The sequence below is a fragment of the Alligator mississippiensis genome, chromosome 8, assembly GCF_030867095.1.
Source record: "Alligator mississippiensis isolate rAllMis1 chromosome 8, rAllMis1, whole genome shotgun sequence".
Lineage (NCBI taxonomy): Eukaryota > Metazoa > Chordata > Crocodylia > Alligatoridae > Alligator > Alligator mississippiensis.
In genome coordinates, this window is record NC_081831.1 from 26,622,148 (window position 1) to 26,647,308 (window position 25,161).

The 25,161-nt window shown below is 52.1% G+C and overlaps 1 long non-coding RNA gene across 1 annotated transcript; it reads right to left on the bottom strand.

Moving 5' to 3' along the window:
- Positions 1-8,639: 8,639 nt before the first annotated feature.
- LOC132252123 (uncharacterized) lies at positions 8,640-13,494 on the bottom strand. The gene is made up of 2 exons (XR_009463900.1): positions 12,160-13,494; positions 8,640-10,892 (listed from the first exon to the last, which is right to left on the bottom strand). It is a non-coding gene; the product is annotated as an uncharacterized LOC132252123 (long non-coding RNA).
- Positions 13,495-25,161: the final 11,667 nt, after the last annotated feature.

The window sequence follows — 25,161 nt, forward strand, 5'->3', positions numbered from 1 at the left end:
CCTACTTGGTCCCATCTATGCAGGGCATAGCTGTCTATGGCCATGCTCCAATCATGTGAGAAGTCCCACCAGGTCTCCATAATCCCTACTAGATCCTAATGCTCACTGGAGAGTAGAAGGGTTAGCTCCTCCTGTCCTTTCATATGACTATCCTTCCACTTACTTGGGTAACAAAGGCCATCATCTGTTGAAGATTTTTCCCTGTAGCACCTTCACTTTGACAGTACATATCTGCCTTCCCTTTTCTTTCAAGCTCCCATTAAAGTGTTTGAGTTGGTTGGATCCATTCCCCAAATCCCAACTAAACACTGGATGGAAAGTAACCCAGCATAACCATCTTTCATGCACTTTGTTGCACAGGATGTCAGGGTCCTACACCAGACTTGATCTGCTGCATCCAGCGAGGCAAGGTGGAGCTCTGGGTCTGTGATGATGAGGACCCTAGAGAAGGCAAATGGTCTGAGGGTCTGTCGCTAGGTGAGTTGAGTCAATTCCCCCTGTCCCACCTCCTTAGTACTGCTCCGTACCAGAGTAACAGGGAGCTATGACCCTGGAAACAGGCCCCAAGTTCCACCACAAGGTGCTGACCTGAAATGGCTTCCCCGGCTCTGCGTTGTCTAGGCAGGTGTGTGTTCCCACTCCATTAAATTCAGTGATGTGATTGCAGGCAACTGCTCCCTTTCTTTTCCCTTCATTAGGGACATGAAATCCAAAATCATCCCTTCAGAAATGTTTCTTATCACTCTACCTTTGGAGACTGAGCCCCAGGCACCTTGGCAGGAGGTCTGTCCCAGTTGAGGGGATGTGAGGGTCAGCCCCACCCCCAGGGAGTCATACAGGGCTGGGGCCAAATGCCTGAGGTCTCAGTATTAGGCACAAACTGGGTCTCCCTGGGACTTTGTCATGAAGAAAGGGGGCCTGGACACAGGGAAGTAATACAGTGCTAGGGACAAGCCTCACTTGATGTCTTGATATTTGGCACAAGTTGGGTCTCCCTTTAGTACCACAGGCTGAAAATCCCATTTTCACTCAGCAGCGTATATGTTGATACTTCAGCCCATAGTGGCTATACATCTGCACAGTGCCCTATGGCAGGGCACAATGGCATTTTTGTCCCTTGGCAACTGTCATGGTGGGCAGAAGCTGTGAGATCTACTATGGACTGGACTGTTGAGTGTCTGGGGCTCTCCTACCCACTGGTTCTGGTTCCTCTTGTTCAGGTGGAACTGGGATGTGCCTCCATAACAGATAGGGGAAGAGAGGCAGCACATAATCAGCATCGCAGGCTGTGCTACAGGTGCAGAATCCCAGGTGCAGGTGGGATTGACAAGCTCTCATGATCTGGGGGATGTAAACTCATGGTTTACATCAGAATTTTCCTCTCGCTGCTGCATCTCAAGCCCTGAATGGCACAAGTCCTGGTCCCTGAGATCTAGAGTCCACATACAAGTAACCTCAAGGCTTTTGTCCTGGGGAAGATTCTTCTGACATGGAGGACACCTGAGACTTGTTGGCAAGAGCAAGGTCCACAGGCTAATTCCTCAGACCAGACCCTTCCCTGCAGTCGGGTAGGAAGCAGAACTCTGCTCCTTCCAGAAGGGAGAACTGGAGAGCTCACCTCAGGCTCATCAGCTGCAAATCCTCCCTGCACAGAATGTTGCCTTGAGGGACGAGTGGTGACCTCATCTGGCTTTTCTTCCAACCCCAGCTACCCTTAGGGCTTGCTCATACCACAGCAGCGATCTGTCCCAGAGGGCACTGTGCTCAGCATGCCCCACATGGCCATATCTGTGGACTGTCACAACCAAATTAAGTAGTGCCCATGTCACAAACAAGTAAAACCATTCAAAACAGTTTTTTTCTGCACTAGGTTAACTAAGGGTTAACAATAATGATAGTAACCGCTTTTTTGCTGCGCATGTCAAAAAGAAATTTATTGCTGCGCCACTAACAGAGATAGAACTTAGCCTTCTGTGCTGTACATAAATCATTATAACTGGTCAGAAGAAACAGAGAGTAACCCTATGATAACACCCTAGCGAAGACCGCTAGATAATTGGCGATTCTAATTAAATTTATGACGTGGCGAAAAGCAATTGGCTATTACACAAATAAAATCCGTCTTCACTTCCGTGAAGAACGGGAGACCTCTGTGCACACACCTGAAAAACCTCTGAACGTATGCATGAGAATAACTGACAGATTGATCGCTTGTCAGTCTCCCCTGTCTCGACCTTACCAGACGTAAATCAACGACCTGCCAGCCCGACTTTTTTCTCCGTTTATCTGCCCGACCAAAGAACTCTTATGCAGACCGACCTATGACCTACAAACCTTAAACTGTAACTAACCAAGTATCTCTGACCTCCGCTATTCACCACCTTGACGGCGTGAGTAAATAATCTTGCTTTGCAACCGATAAGCGTCCGCCTAATTAATTCCACTCCAAGCGTCACAAGTACCCGCCTGACGGCCTTCTAAGGCCCCGGACCCTTATCTGCCCGGGTGGGAGTCAGGGAGAGCTGCTGGCCAGCTGCCCTGGGTCCCGACATGGACAAGCTTCTGATCCAGAAATTTTCCACTGAGGCTGCTTCAGATTTGTTGCCAGAGGACCAGCTGCACAGGTGAACTTCTTGGTCTTGAGCAGCTAACTTGGTTGGGTGTGGGAGAGCTCAGCATCCTCTTCCCTGGGTCGCATCAGTGCCGAAGTATAGACAAACCCTTGAAGCAGGCTTCTGAAGCAGGCTCCCACGACAGCCTAGGGTGCCTTGAGATCCTTTCAGAGGTGCTGTGGCAAACAATGCTAGCTAGCCCTGTTAGGTTTGCAAACATGCTTCACAAGATAAGCCCAATGCTGTGGTCTTTCTGAGTTCTTTGTGACAGAAAAACGGTTCTATTTTTTTGCAGTCAAAAAATGAGTGAAAGCTAAGATCTGGCAATTTCTGAGGGTGCTGAGAGTCTATCCACGGGTGCCTTGAGTCTAAAAAGGTCAGGAACCAGTGCTTTAAAGCCTTGTTCTTCCTTGATGCAGATGCCTCTGGTCTCATCCTCAGCGCCAGAGAGCATGGAGCCATTCAGGTCCTGTGCAGAGCACATGTGCCTTATCCATCTCCCTCTGCGAGGTCCAAGGAAATGTAATTCTCCCTACTCAGATAGGGCTTCGATTTGGGACAGAACTACTGGGAAATTGGGTCTGAAATTAACTGGGGAGCTAGGGAACATGAGCACAGCGCAGACCTACTCCTTCATCCCCAGTACTGGGACTACTTGGAACTGGACCTCTTGTGCTCACAGGGCACACAACTACCAAGGCCCAGGCCTGCTGTGGGGCCCATCCCAGCCCAGGGGAATGGCAGGGCTTTCCCTTTGCCAGCAGCATAGAGACTAATTTCAGGCTTCCCTCCTCCACCCAGCAGGTGCTGGGATGCCAAGCAGCACAGAACAGCCTGTGGTCCTGGAGCTCTTTCCAGCCAGAGACCAGCTACCTGCACAATGGGTACAGAGACCAGCTGAACCCCAAAACAGCCCTGTGTGCAGGGAAAGATTCAAGGGTCAGAGTGACATGAGCAGCCAGGAGGGCAGGGCTCACAACAGGAAGGCGATGTACACCTGCAGCCTATATATGTTGTTTTATAAATGCCAAGAGTGTGGTGAGAGCTCCTCAGCCCTACAGGAGCCCCAGGCGCATCAGGGAACCCACAGGAAGGAGGTGCCCCCCCCTGCCCCGAGCCTGAAGAGTGTCCAGAATGAGCCCCGTCTCCGCACCCACCAGAGACCACACTCGGGGGAGCGCCCCCACCTCTGCCTGTACTGTGGGGAGAGCTTCACCCACCCCTCCTACCTCCGTGTCCACCAGCGCATCCACACCAGGGAGAAGCCATACCGTTGCCCTCAGTGTTGGAGGAGCTTCAGGGTCCGCTCCGTTTTCAACAAGCATCAGCGGCTCCACAGTGGGGAGAAGCTGTTTCTACTACTGTTTGCACCTGGCGCGCTGTGTGTGCTACCATGCCTCCCAGGGCACAGCAGCATATGAAGGGGCGGGAAAAGTGAGGCCTGCCCCATGGTGCAAGTGGTGTGAGAGCACTACCACAGGCTCTATGGTCCAGGGGCTGGACCAGTGTCTGCTAGACCCGTGGGTGACTCCCAGCTGCTCCAAGCACGGGATCTTCCCCTAGGAGCCAGCTGAGACGTGGTAGTGGGATACACAGAAGGGATGGGGTAGTCGGGGAGAGGATGGTCAGGCTCGACCCTGGGTGCTCGTCCATGCCACCAGTCCATTCTCTAGCCCAGCGTTGAGAACATCCCAAGAGTCTTTTGGTATCCACCTCACAGCTTCCCTGGACTTCAGCATGGTGCAGGGCAGGTGTTGCTTCTACTAAAGCTGAGCCCAGAGAGGAGAGAGTTGGATATCATCCAGGCTCAGCGTGGCAGTATTGCCCAGGCCTTGATACATCTGCCAGTCCTAGGTGGAGCTCTCATTGCTTCCCCCTGGAGCAAGGCCCCTTGCCTGCTACTGAAAGGACCAGGAACCTCTCGGGAAGGGACTTGTGACTGACGGACCTTGAGTCATGTGGGCAGGGGGACACCCCAGGGTCCTTTGAGCTGAAGCCAGTTCAGGGGGCGGGAGCAAGGGGAGCTACTGCAAGTCAGTAGCATCTGCTAGGATGCCTGAAACCCAGCCCCATTTCTGTTCATTAGGTCCTGATTATCTGCTTTTCAATCTTACGTGAAATTCTCATGGTGCGATGTCCTTGTTGGATAGTGACCCTGCCACAGCTGTGGTGCCCAGAGGAGCAGTGAATGATTTTTTTCCTCTTGGCTGTGGCCTGGTGCTGTGTGGCTAGGCCACAATCTATTCAGGTTTCCTGGCAGAAGCACCTTGGTGGGTACCACGGGGTTAAATTGGAAGTCTATGTTGTGACCCAGGGAAATTTGCTGCAGTGTGAACCGTGTGGGGGATGTGGCAGGACACCGCCTCCACCCTCCCCCTCTGCCTCACCACGCTCCCCCACCCTAAAGGGATCCCCCAACCTCACTACTGTCGTGGAAACACACGCAGCATAATTTTGGGTCAGGTCAGCAGAAGCTTTTTTTTATTCAAAAGAAACTACAGCTGTAGGGGGGACTCCAAAGTGACATGGATTTCCCAAGCACTTGGAAGCGGTTCCCCCCCCAAGAGCAAAATCAGGGGGCTTATATACTTTTTAACAGTTGCTTACAACTCACGTGATCATATAGTGAAATTAGCATGAAAAGCAGCTATAAACATTACTTCATTACTTCTTTGCTGTTATCAGAATGAGAACTATGGAGGAGACAAAGGGAGAAATAACACTCCCTGCCTGCACCTGGAAATCAGAGTTGTGCATACTTTTTGCTATCTTCAAGGCCGCGGTGAGCGAAGCAGTTGCAGAGGAGTTACAAAGAACAAATACTTTCCCTTATCTGTTCTACTATACAGAGCCAGCAATTCTCCACAAACCGGTTATGTCATCTTATAACTCAAATGATCAAAGTTTAAGGCATTTATTTTTTCTGATTCCACACTACCAAGCCCCTTACAGCAGCCTTGCTCCATGGTGCAGGAGGAGATTTCTGGGGAACTCGGGTCAGGCTTTAGCTCATGCTTTTGATCCAGAATGACCTCCCCAGCTGGGGAAATGGTGGCTGCCATGATCTGTCCTTGTCTGGCTAGCACAGTTGCACCCAGCGAGCTCCTTTCCCTGACACAAGGGGAGCAGGCAGGGGTCATTCCCCCAGGCTGTCAGCAGCTGCTGTGGTGGGTCAGGATTCAGCAGTGGTGGCGCACGGATAGAAACCCACAGGGGAAGTGATACCAGCCTCTGAGCCCTCCATGCTCAGAGCCACCAGCCCCTAAGCCACAACAGCAGCAGCATTTCCTGCCCCAGGAGGCAACAACAGTAACAGGAGCACCCCCCCCACCCCGTCCCCTCCCAGCATGCAGCCCCTACCCCCCAGCCTGGCCCTAGCAAAGAAAAAGCTCTGCCCCCTCCCGGCAGTTACCTTCTGCCAGTTCCTGTTGGGGTCTTCTCCCTGGATGACAGGGGAGCAGTCTGGAGCCCAGCCTCATGGCCACAGTCAGGGTCTCCTTGCTGGGGCTGCACGGCAGGAGGATGCTGGTGTTGGGTCAGCAGGGGCAGCCTGCAGCCACCCACTCCTTTTGGGTGGCAGGGGTGGGGAGCACAGGGAGCTGGGGGGTGGTGACTGCTGCCTCCAGGGTGGCGCAGGCACCCAGGTCTAGGAGGCTCATCCATTATCCCCTAGGCTGGTCCCTACGTAAGTTGCTTTTATCCCCACATGGGTCCCCTCTGGTGCCCATAGTATTGCTCCCAGCACCATGGGTGAGATGCAGGGGGCACAGGGTGAGGAAGTGCTGCAGGGCAGCTCTCACCTAGGAGAGGAGGAGGGCAGAGATGCTGTGATAGAGGGGAGTTGTGCTCTGGGGGTGGGTTGTGCAGGGATTGGAGGATAAGAGGGGGCACTGGGTGCTGGGCTGTTGCTTGTAACAGAGTACAAGGCACTAAGGTAAAGGATTGGGGGAAAAGAGTCGCTGTGGGAAGGGGAGTGATGGGGGCTCCAGCATTTGTTACTCAGCAGCAAGTATGGTAAGTGTATGAGCTGATGTTTCCCTCTTTAATTGACCCTTGGAAGAGAAGGAGCTGTTCCAAAGAGAAGTGTGGAGCTGCTACAAAGACTAGCAAATGAATTAAAAGCATTGTGTGTTATTGGTCCCCAGAAGAGTCTCAGTTTTTTGCATGATGTGTTATTGGTGATGTGCTTGTATTCAGCTCAGGGGTTTTAAACCTTACAACAGAATTGAAGTGTCTGTACTGAAAAAGGGCCCTGTTCCTATTTTCTTACCTTGCCATGGTGGAGGCTGAGCAGTTGCCACGGGGAATGAGAGCTCCCCAGTGCTAAAATGGCCGGTTAGCATTAAAACACCAAGGGAAAGAGCTCAGCCAGCTGGTCTCCTGCATCAGTCACCTCCCTCTCTGTACACGAGTGTGCAGGCTGCTCCAATGTGCTGTAATTACCGCGCTCCAGCAGCCTCCTGCATCTTGTGTATCAGTGTCCCCTGCTTCAAAATGGCAGCAGGGACGCTTGAACTTACGCTTGTCTGATGAGCTTTCATTGAAGAACCTCCACTGCCATTTTGAAGCACGGGGTTGCTGATACAGGAGACACTTACTGAGGCTCTCTCTCTCGGAGCCACTCTAATTAAAGCACTGCCCCCCACCACCCCCGGAGCACATGTAACAGTGCCCCTTCAGTCCAGCCATTTCTTTGGGCAGTCTGTCTCTCCCATTTGGGCCCTGAACAGCAGAGAGCAAGCCATGACAAATAACGATCAAGGTTTGCCTCACTGCTTACATCCTGGCTCCACTGATTTTTTAAACAGAATTGCTTCTTGGAATATTCAGACTCTACCCCTGGATAGGGCTCGGATCTGGATTCAGATCTGAGGAAAATGGTTGTGTTGAGAAACAAGCTTATATAGTTCAAAATTTATACTGCAGCTCTTTCAGAAACTCTGCTCTGAAATCAGGTTTCATAAAGGAGAAGGACTACACCATTTCCTGACGTGGCAAACCTGAAAGAGCAAGGAGAGAGCATGATGGAGGACTGTTTAACACTGAAGGTTCAGAGCTACATGAAGGTGAAGGAGATCATCAGAAGAGACCTCTTGTTTGCAGATGATGCAGCGCTTGTGGCTCACACTGTTCATGCCTTACAACTGTAGCAGCCTTTGAAAAATGGACCCACCTGAACAGAAAGGGAAGAGCTGCCTGGCAGAGACAGAGTTTGTCCCTGAGGGCACACTGTAGGCTCTGAGGGCAAGTGAAGCTGTTTGGGAGCAGCCGTGTTGGAAGTGGGAGGGGTGATGTAACCCCAGCACAGTTTGAAAGAGAGCCCTTAGCAAAAGCTCGGGAAGGGCCCTGAGCTGGGATTGGCTGAGAGGCTTGGATAAAAGGGGGAGCATTTTTTCCCGCGGGGAGAACAAGAGAGAGAGAGGGGGCTGAGGGACAGGCTGGAGACAGGACTGAGAGTCTCAGCGCAGTGGTCCGTCGGAGAGCTCCTGAGAGAGGCCTGCAGGAGCAGAGTGGAGAAGCTGGGCAGCAGGAGCAGGCAGGGACTGCTGGTGTGGAGAACGCAAGCCTGGAGAGACCTGACTGCAGCCGGTGTGGCTGGGTGAGCACAGCAGAGCCGGGGTGGGGACTGCTGGAGTCTGCCGTAGTTTCCCCGAGGGGTGAGGGGCCCCAGGGGCGGGTGAAGCCCAGGGAGGGGCTGCAGTTGCTGGGGCTGTGAGGCTGTGTGGGGCAGGAGGGTTGCTACAGCCTGCAGCCCAGACACTGCTGACAGCAGAACCAGGGAAGGGGACAAAGCAGGGGAAGGCTGTCTTGCAGGAACTGCAGAGGAGCCGCTGCTCGCTGCCCAGAGACCCCAGGAGCACGGAGACGGACACCAGTGCCAGGGAGCGTCCACAGACCACGTGCAGGGACACAGACAGTCCCGCTCCCTGAGATACCCCACCAGGGGCAGTGCACACGGGATCCCCAGTACACCGTGTGCAAGTGAGAGACTGTGTAAATAAGTTCTTGAGGGTTTATTAGACAGTATATCCATATGCTTATTTAATGATTATTTGTTATGTTGTAAATAATTAAATCCTGTAAATAGCTTGAGAACTGTCTGCAAGGGTGCTTGATTGTAAGGGGAGGCTCTCCACTCGGGGGCACTGCAGCAGCTTCCCAGGGGGGCTGGGCAGGGCGACTGGTTACCGGGTACCCCAGGATCCCATTATTCAGGTGAGGGCGCATGTAGTGTCACACCCAGGGTTACACAACATCTCGTTACCAAGTCCTCTGACTCATGCAAAACCCTTGGGCTTGAAGAAGACCGCTATCGTGCACCAAGGCTTTTCAGAACCGGTTCCAGATGTCATCCTAGATGGTACTCGTCTGGATGTTGTTGACCAATTTTTCTCCCTTGGCTCGACTGTTCCCAGCAATGTAGATCTTGATGCTGAGCTCACTAGTAGGATCAGCAAAGCAGCCAGGAACTTTGTTTTTTTGCAAGACAGAACCTGGACCATTAACAAACCCTGAACTAAAATGAAAACATATATATGAGGCCTGTGTTTTATCCACTCTTCTATACAGCTCAAAAACATAGATGACGTACACCAAACATACCAAAAGACTTAACAGCTTTCATATCAGATGCCTGCATAAAATTCTTTGAATAAGAAGGCAAGACAGGGTGACAGATTAAGAAGTGTCAAATCCTGCTAGTATGTCATCCATGGGAATGTTTATTAGTAAGAAAAGACTCAGGTGGCTTGGTCATATCAGGTAAATGCCGGATCACGGGGTCCCAAGGAATGTGATGTCCTCTGAAGCTCACGAAGGGTCTAGAAAAGAGGCGGGCGGCTGTGCAGATTTCAGGAAGCTTGCAAAGATGACTTAGCATCCTTTAGATTTGCTGTGGAGGCTTGGGAAAGGAGTGTGGATGGCCACTCTGGTTGGCAGAGTCAGCTTGCAGATGCAGTGAGGCGCTGTGAGGCAGACTGGATCAAGTTTTGTGATCACCAGTGTCAGAGGAAGAAAGAATCGGAGCACTGCTTTGCTAGTGCATGGCTGTGCCCTACCTGTGGGCTCGACTGTCACTTGTGCATGGGACTCGGCAGCCATAACAGAATTCATAGGCACATACACCATGCTTTGTAAAGAAAGGACAGTGCCAATTTGATTTGATTGATTGATTGATTACTGAGCTGTGTGGGGACAGGCGGGACAACCGGCAGTTGGTCAGGGCTGTGTTGGGGCAGGGTCTCCCAGCATGGCCGTGTCTACTGAAGGACCAATAGGCACCCAGTGAAGGCTGTGGGGGGGATGAGCCTGGCCGAGCGGGGCTGTGTCCGTGAGGGGACGCAGGGGCTGTCTGTCATGGCCGTGGTGATGGAATGTCCTGGAAGAGCAGGGTCAGTGCGTGTGAAGACAGTTTCTGGCAGAGCAGGGCCGTGTCCATGAAGAGCAAGTCCGACCGCTTATCGGGCTGTGGTGGGAAATGGCCTGGCAGGGTTGCGCTCTGTCCAGGAAGGGACAGGCAGGCTCCCCTGCACCTGGAACTTGTAGCACTGACTCTGGACGCCCGCCATCATCACAAGGCAGGCGCCCGGCTGGAATGGCACGGGGTCGGCCCGCTCTTCCTCTTCCAGCAGCTCCCACCCTGCTCCATGTTGCATGTGACCACGGGCCGTTCTCATCACAGCGCAGGTGGAAGTGGAAGGCGACATCGCTGTTCCCACAGCGCAGATTCACCGCGAACCGGCAATGGGATGAGAGGCCAGTGTGGCTCCCACGTGGGCAGGGTGGATGTGGCACCGCTCTGTGGAGGGCAGGGGATGGGGCCGTGGGGCAGAGCCTGACAAGTACCAGGACCTGGGGCCATTGCTTGCGGCAGGAAGGAGCCGGCGATTGCTCTTGTCATCGACTCCTTCCAGTCCTGGCGTCGTGCGCTGGACACGGAGGGGCAGGTGATTCAGGTATTTCCTCCACTTCTCCCTCAGCTGCATCATAGGTGGCTTGGGGCTGAACTCGCAGCTCTTCCTTCCTGTGTCTCCTGCTTGGCACTGGCAGGGGCAGCGCTCCAGGCTGAGCAGAGTGCTCCAGGCCTGGGAGGAGAGGCCAGCAGGACCTCCACGGTGCCACCACAATGCTCCCCAGTCACTTGACCCGATTGTCTGCTGGCCATGCAGGATTTTATGACGGGCTCTAGTGTTACCTCTCAGCTTCATGTTGTTGGGGGGCCCTGGCACAGGACACAGCCTGTCTGACTCAGGGAGCAACTGCCCTAGGTCTCATTTGTATCTGAGATGAAACCAGATGTCCATTCATTTACATGGGAAATAGAGAACAGAAAGCCCTAAGTAGACTGCAGTGAATTCTGGGATCAGAGAAGCAGGGGAGCACTGCATGATGGGGAATCTGCTCCAAATGCTAATCAACTCACATTTACACACACCCAGCTCAGCATTTATCAGACCAGTTCTAATCTGGATTTACAAAGAACTTTCCCTCCCAACACACACACACCTCTAAGCAGAAGTAAAGTTTAATAGGCATCTCAGGCCGTACACTCCCCAGTCCCACTATGAGGGGCCTATTTAAACTTGACTAAAACTCAGTTGCCGGGTTAGGGAATACTGAGGCAAAGAGACCAAGGCAGAGGGGGTATGGGCAACACTTGAACAAAGGTAAAGTGTTCATTACAGCGTCCAGCCTGTTGGAGCCCTGATCACGAGTGTTGTCATACTTTTCCCGGGACAACTGGTGGAAGTCCTCCCCACCAAAGGTTATGAACACTCCAATAATTGCCTTAAGTCTGTTAAAAGACTATAGTAAGATCTGGAAAAGTCATGCTAAGCTGAGGCTAGTTCACAACAAGTAAAAATCCCAAACCCTGATGCTGCAAGCTATCTATTGTTTCTGAAGAAACCATGAGATATCCCATCAGTATATCTGCTACCCAGAGCAATTTCAAGCTGGCTCCTAAGTGTCTGGTTACTCCTTAACCTTATGTTTTCCTGATTATCAATCAGTTTCTTGAGATGTTCCAAACCAGATAACCCTTTGTCAATAGAAAAGACAATTATTTACACTATTAAAAATGCTTTGAAGATGCTGAACTGAGGGTATAAAAATTTGTAAAAAAAATCTGCACAAATCCTGGGCCTGTAGGCAAAGCCCTCCATAGTCCGTGCCTCCATTTCTCCTTCTCTATCAGACAGATACCAGAGGTTCTAGTACTAGGAGATACTCAGAAGCAGGAGCCAGAGTCCCAGCCTGGCCGCTCAGGGCACCTGGGGATGCAGGGCTCTTTGGGGAGAGGATTTCAAACTGCTCAGTCAGGGCAGGGCACAGGCAAGGCTGGGCCAGGAATGGTTTGCTCCCCATGGCCAGGGCAGGTGTTTGCACGCGGCACGGTGCAGGGTGCTGTCTCCTCCCAGGACTGCAGACTGAAGCTCTGGCTGGGCCGTGGTCAGGGAGCAGGTGGGGGCAGGAAGGGCCCAGCAAATGGCCACCACCCTGTCCATGGTGCAAGGTATGGCTCTACCAGTACCTCACAGCCACTCACCTGGGTCTTGCCCCTGCGCACATCACTGGTCCCCACGTCTTCCCCCTCTTCCCGTTGGCACGGTGGATGCACCAGCAGGGGGGCCTGCACCCAGACCGGTCTGTTTGTTGGCCACAGTGTGCCAGGAGGAGGCTGTGGGGTCAGCTGCACCCCAGAACCTCCTGGTATCTGCAGTCGGGGCAGCTGGCGGAGGAGAAGAGCTGCTCAGCAGAAGCCCCCTTGGCATCTCTTCCCCCCACCAGCCTGCAAGCCACTCCCTGCACCCACGGGGAACCTTTCAGGCCCTTCCAAGCCTGTGCTGACCCAGCGCCCTATTCCCAGAGCTCCCACCCACCCCATCACCAAGAGGCAGCCCCAGCACACCTGGCAAGAGCCAACAGCATCACTGCTAGCTGGAGAGCTCTGCTCAGCCCGTGCCTGGGTATGCAGAGGGCCCATGCCAGCTTCACACCTCCTTGCAAACCCCCAAGGTGTTGCTGGCTCCTTACCCGCACTGGGCAGTCCCTCGGCCGTCTCTCCCTGCCGCCTGGGCCAGAGCAGCTGGTTGGAAATGGGAGAGTGATGGGAGCGAGCTCCCAAGTGCTGAGACCCCGAGGCCGTGGGGATCTGAGCTCTTCCCTACCTACCATCACTAAGATCTATTACCTATTCTATCTATTCAACTCTATCTATCTAAAGTTTATCTCCTCCTTCTACCTGCTCTCCTAACTACTACCTATTCTAGTATCTCTAAACTCTACAACTCTCTACTGGCTACTAATCTATCTAATCTAATCTAATCTCTAAACTCTCTCAAACAAACAAACCTCTCCCTACACCTTAGCTGAGTCTCTCGGGTTGCGCTGAGACTGACCAGAAAGCACCGGGGCCTAGGATTTATTCCCTGCCCATCCCTGATCTCTGTGGCGATGGAGTGACATGGGAGCTACATCACAAAGCAGCTTGTGCCAGGCCCTGTACATGGCAGTCGGGCAGGGACCCTGGGCCACATCCTGCCTTCCCTCCCTCCTCCCCCGACTACAAAAGGCCTCAGGTATACAAGCATGATCTGATTCTGCTCCAAACCATTAACAACAAGTGGGTCCTTCTTCCCTCCATGGACGGACACTGGCTGAAGGCTTGGATGGGCACAAGGAGCCGTGGGCATGGCGTTTCAGGGTCTGCAGCAAGCTGGGGTAGGATGCCATGCAGATCAGACAGTCCTAGCAGAGCCGGGCTGGCAGGGCCTTCAGGAGGGCTCGTCTAGTCCAGCCCCTGCCCAGGGCAGGATCAGTCCTGTCTGAACCCCCTAAACAAGGCGCAGGAGGAGCTGGTTCAAACATGCTCAGCAGCCCCCAGGCAGATAGAAGACAGACCCCCCCCTCCCCCCCCCCCCCCAGCAAAGAACACCCCCTGCACCCGTGCTGATCTGACTGAGGGCTCTGGCCCATTCAGCTCACTCCAGAGCTCCCCACGGTTGCTGGGCTCATGAATTGCGAGGGCTTGGCCAGACCAGAGGTTTGTGGGATTAGGAGAGAATGGGCGCAGTGGGCTGCAAGGTCTGAAACACAGCCATGATACGAGCCACCTGCAGGAAGGGCAGTCTGAGCTCCTGCCCTGTACAGCGTGGCAGGGGCCAGCCTGTCGTGGGGCCTCCTAAGCCCATCCTGCCAGCTCTTCTGGGCAAAGCTAGGATTTTAAAAAGGGGTATGCAGATGGTGAGGAGCAACATCACATGTAACACAACAAATTTTTCTCCAGTTACAAAAATAGATGCTTTACTAATATGCCAGGGGCCTGGGGCTGTATTATTCAGTTTAAGAGTGAAGCAAAAGCAAATATAACTTGCTTGGGACATGAATTAATGTGCTATGTTATATATTGAATACAACAAACAATGCAAACTAGGCGAAAAACAATTGAAAGCTGTTGTATCATTAGTCAGGTAGTCATTACAATTAAACATACATCTCTCCTTCAGATTCAGAAGACAGAATCAAGCCTTCTTGAGCATCTTGGCAGTGCAACTAATGCCTCACTTAAAGTTATAGCCGCACCTGAGTGAATGTTCACTTGAGTTAACGTTTCCACACCTGACTTAAAGTTTTTAGTTAGAATTAAAAATGGTCTTCAGGGCTGCAAAATAGGAGTTACATTATAGGACCAGCTAACAGCAGAATGGCACAAAAATGCTAGTTTGATTAATGGAACACCATTAAAAAGCAAAAAGTGTGGTTAATACTTGTGGAAAAAGAGTTTAGAAGGGATCAGGTAGATAATAATGAGCAATGAAGTCTATTGAGTCCTTCTCTGTTGCCTGAATAGAAATGCTGCTGTCACTGTCAGGCAGTTAGTTTTAAAGTTTGGTGGACCAGGTATGAAAGAATTGGGGCTGCACCACTGCATCCACCTTGGATTTCCCCTGTGGCTTGATAAGGGCTATTTCTGACCTCCCTAAGAAGACTTGGGTGCAGCCAAGGTTGTGGATTCTGACTGCGACGTGCTGATATCTGTGCTGAGACTGAAAAAACATCAGAGGTTCCCCACTAGAACTTCTTGCCACTCCACTCAAAGTCAAACCAATCATCACTTGTAGACTCAGGAAGGAATTTTTACACCACGGTCAAACTGGCACGGTCCATGGGGGTTTTGCCTTTCTCCATTGCCATGGGCCTGAACTTCTCTGGATCTCTGAGCACATTTAATAACTACTTTTGTCTTGGCAATGGCTTGACATTGACAGGGTCCTTGCTCCCCCGCTTTACCTTTGGTAAACTGATGTTTCAGACATTGTGCTTGGTTGTTACATGAGAGAGCAAGTCATGAAGGTTTTCAGTCTAAGTTAAACAAAAACTCTTCTAAGAAGCGCTTATGCATCAGAAGCAACAGTGGCTGCAGGCAGTGGGGCACACAGGACGGGGGTGAGTGGGTGGGTGGTTGTGTGTGTGTTTGGCTGGGTGTGTGTGTGTGTGGCATGTGGCTGGGTGGGTGTGACATGTGGGTGTGGACTGTGGCGTGTGACTGGGTGGGTGTATGGTGTGTGGCTGGGGCAGTGGGTGTGTGTGTGTGGGTGGGTATGTGGCACTGGCTGGGTGGGTGTGGCACGTGGCTGGGTGTGTGTCTGAGGTGTGGGGGGGGGGCGGCAAATGGGGCTGGACGTGGAGCGGGGGTGGGGGTTGTGTGCAGCCGGACATGAAGCAATGGCAGCTCAGGGCAGTGGGTGGTGGCACTCCATTCCCACCACCCACCCATCATTCTTGATGGGCACTTTTATCTCATATTATATATATATATATATATATATATATATATATATATATATATATATATATATATATATAAGGGCGGGGCAAGCCTTTCTCTTGCCTTCACCTGATTGGTGGGAATGCCTCCCCAATCACTCGGAGCCCTTCCGAGCCGGCAAGCCAGGCTGTTACCAGCAAGCCTGCCGTATCAGTAAAGACTGATTCACACCTGGGTACCCTCGTATACTTTTATCTTGGTAACTCTCTTTCCTGGAGATCTGCTTCACATCCAGGACCATGCCCAGGCTCCTGGCTAACATGGTGGTGAGCATGAAGGCCGAGGGGTAGACTGGCTCTTTGCTCCCAGTCCCATGTCAATGGTAGTATTGAGCAGCAGGGCCTCAGGAGGGCTCCAGGGATGGATCTGGGACTCAAAGACTTCCCTCAGTGCAGATCCCCTGAGCTCTGGGGGAGGTCTGCAGGAGAAGGGGCAGGGTCTCCACTGTCTCTGCCCTCTCTGTGCCAAGCTGCTTGGGTGGCAGGTGTCAAAGGAGCAGTTCCTGCCCTCCCGCTGGCTGAGATGTGGGGCTGGGAGAGAGTGGGATTGCTCTCATCCAGCTGCAGCTAGCTCTATGACAGCCAAATCAGAATTGGCCTCAAGAAAGTCCGAGAAATCTTAGCTCAGTGTTTTTCTTCTGTTTTCTATTCCACACCTCAGGGCTCTACAGAACTGAAGTCCCTGATGCCTGAAAGCAGTTTAAAGACCTCAGAAAGTTTCATCCTCATTAATGTTCTGGAGCTAGGAAGGAAAGGCAAGTGGAACCCAATGTTCCCTCTAAGGTTTAGTGATCCATGACCAATCCTGGCTGAGAGTACATGGGTATCTCAGCGTGCCCACCCCTCCCCGCTCTTGCAGCAGCCTGTGGTCAGGTTGGGGCGGGTGGTGAGCGGCTGGATACGAAGCCAGCAGTGGCAGTGGAGAGAACATTGGCACCCCCTTGCTATGGTTCTGGGCACCCCCCAACAGCCAGTGCCTGGGGCCATGGCCCCCTGCTGCCCCCCACCCCATCAGTACACCACTGTGTGCGTGGCATTAAAAAGTTATCGCGCAGCATGATTTTTTATTGTGCGCGGCTGCACACGCACACAGCTTAGAGGGAACTGTGGTGGGACCAGAGCACTGGCTGGAAGGGGAACTGATGTGGGCTTTTTGGCCAAACCAAGACCAGGACAACTGTTCCCGCCCCGCTTAGAGGTTTGCCGTCTGGGAATGAAAGCCCTTCCTGCATCAGAGATATAGAGTAGCACCTGTAGTGGGAAACACTGCTCCAGAGGCAGTCTGTGAAGGTAATGTAAAGTGACTTCTGCTCTTTGTTACTGTAACCTGGGCGGTACTCCAAGAGGTACCCCCTCTCCAATTGAAGGGATCAGAGCAGGTGCACAAGCGCTGTGGGAGGTGTAGCGACTCTCCTCCCCCTATAGAGCAGAGCCAGATCACTAATGGGGACTTAACCATATACCTTTTAATGAGAGAACAGTACTGGGAACATAACCGGTATAAACCAGGGGGTATAGGGGACACTACAATGCCCTGAGGGGGCAGGATTCAATAAAGGTTAGACACTTACCATCATAGACATATTCATCCAGTTGACAAAAGACAGGGTGAACAAAATATAAAATACAAACAGCAGAGCAAACAATACTGGTGGGCAAAATGTAAAAGGCACAAACTACAAAACGTCAAATAACAAGGAAGATAGGGCCTAGGTACTGGGGAGGGAATAGCCTCTCCTGCTGGCCACAGCCTCTCATAGGGGATCCTGGAGCCCAGCGGGGAGCCTCTCCTGCCAGCCACACACGGCGCTGCTGAGGGTCCAACTGCTGCCTGCAGGTCCCACTCCTTCAGGCTCTTCTGGGACAACTGCTCCCGCCCCGCTGGCCCAGCTCTTGCCAGCTCTTTGAAGCTCCTTCCTCGTGGTCACTCACTGGTCTCCCGTGAGTCAGCCACGCTGTCCCTTTTATCCCCCCACCCCGGTGACCCAAGGGGCTAGTCAGGGGACACAGAGGGCGAGTCTCTAGGGCCTGATTGGTGAAGAAAGGGAATCCCAAGCCCTCCAATCATCTTTTACCCCTTCAAAACCCCTGGGCTAAATCACTACCAGCCAGCCTGTCACATTACTTAATGAAATCTGTATTGTTCTGAGCTGTGTTCATTGGCTGCTGCTAATATATCAGCTCCTAAAAGCATTTACAAATTATTCTCTACTTATTCCAAGGGAACACAGCTGGCCTTGCTGAAGAAGGAACTTCAGGTGAGCTGCTTAGGGACCCCACAATTCAGTCTAATGCCAGCAGGGCAGGGGTCATATCAAAACCAGGACAAGGACCCTGACTCACAGCAAGGGTGATTTTACTCTCTAAGAAAAGAAATTTAGTAGAAAATAGCCTGCCACTGAAAAGACAGAGACGCAGATATTAGGGCTGTGTCACCAAAACAGGCACCTGGGGAGCATGAGTGCCTGTCCCCAAGCACCAGAGGCAAGAGGGTGAAAGCAAAGTAGGTGTCAGGCTTGGAAGCTGTCAGGCAAAGAGGGGAGCAGGGTGATGTCTGTGTGTTGGGGCAGTCCCCTGGGAGGGAGCCCTGCGTCCAGTGCTTACTCCAAACAAAGTTGAACTCTCTGGGTGCTTGCACACATGATGCCATTACCATGTACACATGATGAAAATGTCACTTTGTGTGGTTTACTGGCATCACACTGTAAACATGCAAGAGTTTTGGGTGTTTTAAATGAGTTTGCATCGTTGCAAAATAAACAACTTCCCGATATAGTTTAGTTCACAGCATTACAAATTGCAACGATGAAGCAGTCAACTCACCCCCTAGCTGCAGGAGAGGTGGGCGGACTCCACAGGAAAAAAGGATTGGGCCCCTTGCTGCTTCTGCCTTCAGCAGGCTTTTGCAGGTTGCAGGACGTCTGGGGCTTCCTGGGAATGGGCTGGCTTGTCCTTGGAGCAGCACAGTGTGGTGAGCAAGTTTGTTATTACCCCGAAATAAAATAGTTTTCGGATACCATACTGTTAGGTTAACAATAATTTAGATTATTAAGAAGTATTAGCTTTACAGCTGAATACAAGGCATGACCTGTGGCCTAGCAATGTTGCTGACCACAAGGCAGAATGACAGCTAAGCCTTTGCTTATGTTAAGTAATCATTTTAACTGTGTTAACCATTTTCTGAGTAAAATGCAGCAAGTGAATCTGTGTCCTGTAAAATCAGCTACAGCAAGGAACAGGATAAGACAAAGAAGCCATTGTTCTAAGTACAGTGATCGTGTCCTTAAGAAATATCTATTACTGTGCAAGTTTTTGCTAACCTATCATAATGTTACTGTTACTTAACTTTTAGCTTTTAGAAAAGTGCTAGTTCAGCTTAACAGAAATATGCTGTTGTGAAGATCTGTGAAGCACCGCCCAAGTATTGCTTTTGTTAACCCTGTAGTCTTGCCTTGTTGTAAAAAGTATAAAAGAACGCCCCACCCTTTAGGGGGGGCCATTTTGCCTCTTTGCTGGCTTAATGGTCATTGCTCGAGCAAATAAACTGCAGTAAAGCTTTTACCCGTGTTGCCTGGTTCCTATGCGGCTAGACAACGAACTCCAGGGAGTTTTCTCCCACCACAACAGGAATGTAGCAGGATCATAGGTGGGTTTGCTGGTGGCTGGCAAAGGCAGCAGAGACAGTGCATGGGGCACTGGAAGCCCAGGCAGGCTACTAGCTGGTCGGGTGCTGCCCCAGCTTGGAGGCACCCGATCCAACACTTCCCCGAGCCTTCCCGAGCTTCCAATGCCCTGTGCACTGTCCCTGTCACCTTCTCCAGCTGCCAGCACACCCAGCTGCCCTCCTTCTGCCTCCTTGTACTGCTCCAGGGACAAGCTTGGTGTGCTGGTGGCCAGAGAAAGTGGCAAGGACAGTGTGTTGGAAGCCCAGGTGGGCTCAGGGAAGCATTGGATAAGCACTTCCAAGCTGCAGCAGCAACCAGCCAGCTACCAGCCCAGTTCAGCAGCCCGATACACCCTTCCCACCACCTTCTCTGGCTGCCAGCAAACCCAGCCTCCCTCCTGCTGCCTTCCTGCACTGCCCCAGGGGCAAGCCAGCCCATTCCCAGGTGCCCCTAGGCATTCTGCCGGCTGCAGGAGCTTGCTGAAAGCAGAAACTGTAAGGGGCCAGATCCCTTTTTTTTCTGCAGAGCCTGCCTGGCTCTCCCATGCTGGCTTGCTAGCAGCCTGCTTGGACAGCCGTGGGGGGTGCTGCCACCACAGAGAAAAGGACCAGGGCCACTCAACCCACTGGCATCTTGCTGCCTGGCTGAGGGCAGGCTCCGGTGCAAAAAAAAAAAAAAAAAAAAAGAAAGAAAGAAAGAATCAGGCCCCTTGCCATAACATGACAGAAAAATTGAGACTGTGGATTTCAATTAAAACCCACAATTTCAATTTAGGGGGCATAGAATAAAACCCTGAACACTAAACCCCCATCACACCATGTGTACAAGTACTCTCACAGCAGAGTGTGCTCCTGGGAGCATGGTGGAGCCAGCGCAGGGGCTGCCTGGGGATGGGAAAGGATGGGAGAAGGCAGCAGTGGTGGCAGTCCCTAGAAGAACAGCTGGAGGCACCACTGCTGGAGAAGGTGGTGCAGGGCAGGGTGCGGGATGGGGGAGCAGAGCATTAACATCATCACACAGGGGATCTCATAGCACACTTCTGTTGCTCTCGTGACACATCAGTGCACACTGGCATGTACCCCCTTTGGGAATCCCTGTGCTGAGCTGGCTGAAGAGGAGAAGCAGTGGTGATGGTGACCCCTGGCAGTGAGGAGCAGTGGCAGTTCCTGGCAGTGGTGAGGAGCTGTGGTGGTCACAACCTCCAAGGCAGGGTTGACCCCTGGTGGGTCTCTTTACCCAGCACTGCCACCCCGACCCCACCTCGTGCCCCCAGCCCCCCACAGGTGCCCTGCCTGAGCCAACTCTGGCCCTTTAAGAAAAAAAAAAGCTGAGATAAGGCCCAGGACTCACCCCTAGGGCAGAAGCTTTGGGGGCTGGTGCAGAGCCTCCCACGTGGCACAGGGCAGTGGGGGGCAGCGGGGATCGCCCCCGCCAGCAGAAGCAGTGAGCCCAGGGGTTTTTTTAATTTTTTTGGCCCAGGCGGGGCACCCGTGGGGGGGCTGGGGGAGCGAGGGGGGGGTCCAGGGCCTCATGCAGAGCCCCCCATGCAGCGTGGGGCAGTGGGGATCGCCCCCCGCCCAGCAGCACCTGCTGAGCCAGGGCTTTTTTTTTCCAAGTGCCGGGAGCTGCAGCAGGTGGGGCAGTCATTGCTGGGCTGGGAGAGGGGCAGGGGATGGGTCTGGGTGATTTGGAGATTCAGAGATTCAGCAGCAGCTGAATATCTGAATCAGATTCAGCTGAATCGAATTGGGACAGTGATTCGAATCACCGACTCGAATCACTGTCCCCCGAGTCGGCCAAATATGAATCTGAAGCAAATACTAGCTGCTTCACGCAGGCCTACTGGGCAGCCCAGAGGTGGCAGTGCTGGAACTGCAGGCAGCCCAGAGTGGTGCGGCACGGGCTCCAGACAGCTGCACCAAGAACTGCCCGATGGAGGCATGGAGGAGGGGCCACTTTCCCCCAGCACTGAGCAACAGTTTCTGCCCAGCACTGCCACCACCGCTGCTGCTGCTGCTCAACCCGGATGGGCAAGCCCGGAGCAAACAGGGTGTGTAGGGTGGGGGCTGCTCCTGCATAGTCCCCACCACTACCATGGTGCTGGGGCCAGCAGCAGCAGCAGCATCTGGAAGGAGCCACCCCAGTCCTGCTGTATGCCCAGGGGTGGCAGGCCATGCAACAGGCAGGCGGCGCGGGGGAAGGCTGGGGCTGTGCAGTGTTGGTGATGGCAGGGAGGTGCCGCAGGGCATGCGGGCTCTGTATGGTTGTGGGGCAGGGGCGAGTGCTGACCGGTTGAGGGTGGGGTGTGCACAGCGCCTCCCATGCAAACCCCACCATACCCTCAAACCCTCTCCCACAAAACCCACAACCACACCCTCCCCATACACAATCACACATGCCACAAACACTGCACCCACCCACACCCTCCCCCACATGCCTCTGGGGGGAGCCCCACTCAATGCTACACACACACACACACCCTACCACAAACTTGCACCCACCCCTACCCCCCCGTTTTCAGAAGAAAACCCCCCATAAATCGCACACTGCTGGTTATGACATATCACTCCTCCCTCGAACCCATACAGAAAATTCTCAAACAATTGCAACCCATACTAGAAAGAGACCCTATTCTTAAAGAGTTCTTCCCAGAACCACCCATCCTAAACTTCAAATAAGCACTGAAACTCGCTAACCTCATCACCAGAAGCAAACTTCCTCAGGCCCAGAACACACCGAATGGATCCAGACTGTGCCATGACAAGAAATGCAAAACCTGCCAACACATCTCCACCACTCCCACAATTACTACACCCCACAACAGAGCCATCAGCATCCCTGCATACAGCTGCACCTCCAGAAATGTAATATATCTCATCCAATGCACCAAATGCCTTGATGGAAAATACGTAGGAGAGACCAAACAACAACCGTGCACCAGAATGAATGCTCACCGGAAATCTATCAAAGACAGGAATACCCAACTACCTGTGAGGGCACATTTCTCACAAGAAAACCCCTCTCTCTCCAATCTCTCAGTCCTGATCCTCAAAGGAAACTTACAAAACACTTCCCAGAGACCAGCCTATGAACTCCACTTCATCAACCTGCTGGATACAAAAAAATCAAGGACTAAGTATAGACATTGGATTTATGACACATTATAACCTGCCTGACATCTGACTCACCAGGTACCTCTCCACTATTTAACTGCTATATTCATCCCCCTTCTCTCCACTCCCCTCCCAGAGCCTCTCTCTCACCCAGTAACTCCTCAATTTACATCTTCACTGACTGCCTATCTTGCATGCATACCAACCCAGCCTCTGGCTTCTTTACTATTTATTCCATCCAGGAAAAGCACACACCAACTGCAGAGACTTCCTCAACCTGATAAAGGGTTTTTAAACCCGACAGCTTGATAAAAAAACTGTTTTCCAACTATTTAAATTGGTCTAATAAAAGATATCAGATTCACCCAAAGAATCTTGTCTGCCTTGTATATAGACAGCGCAACCACACACAAATCGGGATCAAAATATATTTTAAATTAAATTTAAAAATGCTATTACGGATGCTTGATTTTTAATATATAATTTGTTTTATTTCTGGTTCCAAGACAGCAAACCCCCTTCCCAAAAGGAGTACTTCCAGGGGCAAGGGGAGGGACATCCAGTGGCAAAGGTCAGAGGTTAGGGGTGGGATTTCCAGTCCCAAGATGGTGACCGGGAGCAGGGCACTTGTCAAGGAGCGTGACCACCATTGCAGCCTCCTGGCCGAAATAATTGCCTGCCCCTGTTCTGGATGGTATTGTATTATAGAATCATACAAAAAGAGGGTTGGAAGGGACTTCAGAAGGTCACTTATTCCAGAACACACCCAAGGCATCATCCCCATCCAAACCATCTCATGCAAGTGCTTGTCTAACTTATTGCTACAAATACACAACCCACAACTACAAGGCACTGAAAAAAGATAAAGGACAGAGAAACTAGAACACAGGGAAGAGAACATTTTTCATGGAAAAAACTCCTTGTCTGACCTCACAGTTCTTATGCTCAAGGGAAATTCAACAAACCTTCAAGAGGTGAGAACAAACATTCATTAGCCTATTGGACACTAAGAACCAGGAATTTAACATATGGACTTCATGGCCTATTCTGATCTACCTGATACTCAATAACCTCTGCATGTCACAGGTGATAATGACCCTTGTGACCTCTGGAGGTCCCTTCCAGCCCTACTTCTCTGAATGATCTCTAATTATCGCTTTTCTACTGCTTCTCTCTTGTCCATTCATTCTCTGACAATTTCTCTTAGACCTTGTTTTTATTTACATAGAGAGTTTTACACAAGCCCTTGTTTCATTTGCTGTTTAGCTCTGCTGTGTCCACTTCTCTGCCAGAAACCTAAGGACAGGTACTGTGGTACCTAAAAACTTGTCTATGTCCTTCCCAGCTATATAGCTGATCCAATGAAAGATATCACTCAGCAAAATCCTTGCCTCTTGCATTTTTCCTGGACCATCCTGGCTACATCACCCCAACCCTACCACATAGTTTATTGTTAGTCATTTAAAATAAGGTATAATCTTATCTTGTCCTTTGTAAAGAAAGGGAGATGTGGAATTACCCTAGAGCAGTGGAGCTCAAACTTCTGGCTCTGCAGCTGGATGAATGGCACAATGCTAGTCCCCAGGCAGGATCCCACATGCAGGGCTGGTCTATGGCTGCAATCCAGCATGCCAGCCCAGCTGTGGATGCCAGATCCAGCTGCCTACACCAACCAGATCTTATTCAGTACCCAATCTTGTGTGCTGTATCCAGCTTCACACTGGCCTGACCCCCACATTGGACCTGGACACGTGCTGGCCCAACCTCACTTTCTGGATCCAGCTGTATGTCAGTCTGATCCCACATGCCAGATCTGGCCACGTGTTGGCCTGACCCCATGCACCAGATCTGTTTGTGGAATGACCCCGTGTGTTGGCCCTACCATGCGCCAGTGCAATCTATCATGCTAGGGCTGGGTCATGGCCTCTGACCCACAGGATCATCCATGGGCCGGAAACTTGGGAGTAGGTGAGCAAAGACTAATGTTGCCACTGCTCTCTCGCCTTCAGATTTTCAGACCTGCGGGATGACCCCTGGGCCAAATGATATAGCTCCACAGCCAGATCTGACCCATATGCTGCAGGCTGAACACCACTGCCCTAGATTTCTAGTTCTCCAAACCCAGTAGAGAGTGTACGGCTCCTGCCCTGCAGCTTAAGTCAGCTCTGTGAAGCTCAGTCAGGCTTCTGCCCTGGAGTCCTTGTCAAGTGCAGCTGACCCAGTTACAACTAATCAAGGCCAGCTGATGCCCAGCCCTTCCCTCTGATTGGTTCGTGGGCTTCTTGTAAACAATTCCTCCAGCACCTGAGCCTGGCTGCACACTGGTCTCCAGTATCTGAGCAGAAGTCCCAGCAGCCATGGGTGACTGGTGCCTCCTGAGTCGGGGGGGCATTTGCGCCTCCAGCAGACAGTCAGCAATGGGGCAGAGGGTCCCCCATGGCAGATCGCGCTGACCAGTGGTGGGGTTTTGTGGCCAGCGGCACAGCATTTCCGGGTCAGCACAATTGGTCATGGGGGGACTGTGGGGATTGCTTCTCCTGGCACCCCCACTCCCCAGATGGTGCTCTAAGGGGGGCACCAGCACTCTCACCTGCCCTGCCTGCCCGTCGCCTAAGCAGGGAACACTTCTGTCAGGGGGTGCACCAGTGCTCTCAGGGGGTGCACATGCACCCCTATGCACCCCCTACGCGTCGCCACTGCCAGCAGCACCTCTGGCTTCCCTGGTGTGTGACCCTGCTTTTGTCTTGTTCCTGGATGTCATCTTTGGAGAGCTGTTTCCTGGCTTCTAAGCCTGGTTTGGCTTCTTGTTGGACGTCACCCTGAGGATTGTCTCTCAGATTTGGTAACTACACTTCTGATTCCCAGACCCTGTCTCTGGCTTGGTATTAGACTCCTAAATTGAGGCTTTTGACTTCTACCCCTGTAATCCCCAGTCCCACTCCT